Here is a 486-nt window from a genome sequence, read left to right as displayed (position 1 = left end):
TCCTGCTGATAGCTGTTTCATAGCACTACACCTATAGGTTGCCACGATAGGTTGCCCAGATCTTGCTCTCTACCTTTTTCTCTCTGTGTGTTTTACAAGTTAGATGTATAGGAAGGTTTCCTTGCCTTTGTTCTTCACTACTTTGTTTAGGTGTAGGTTCCTGATCTAAGCAAGGAATCTACTAAATCCATCATTGGTCTTTATGATTTATGCAAATCAGACTGCCGCTTGTTGTAAGCTTTGGGAATGCTGACAGCATAATTTCAATAAGATGTTTTTGTGTACATGGCATGAACACATACCAGAATATAACATGATTCCACACTGCAAAACAGTGAAATGTAGTCTCTGTCTCCTTATCCAGTTTTTTTCTGAATGTCTGGGATTTAAAAATGGGCCTTTCAGCAATTCTAGGAAGTGAGCAAGTGCTGACTCTCAGTGGAGAACACATTCCAAGCAGAAGAGCCCTCATAGAGTGTTCCCAGT

The sequence above is a fragment of the Alligator sinensis genome, unplaced genomic scaffold, assembly GCF_000455745.1.
Source record: "Alligator sinensis unplaced genomic scaffold, ASM45574v1 scaffold624_1, whole genome shotgun sequence".
NCBI lineage: Eukaryota > Metazoa > Chordata > Crocodylia > Alligatoridae > Alligator > Alligator sinensis.
Note: the sequence above shows the minus strand (reverse complement) of the source record.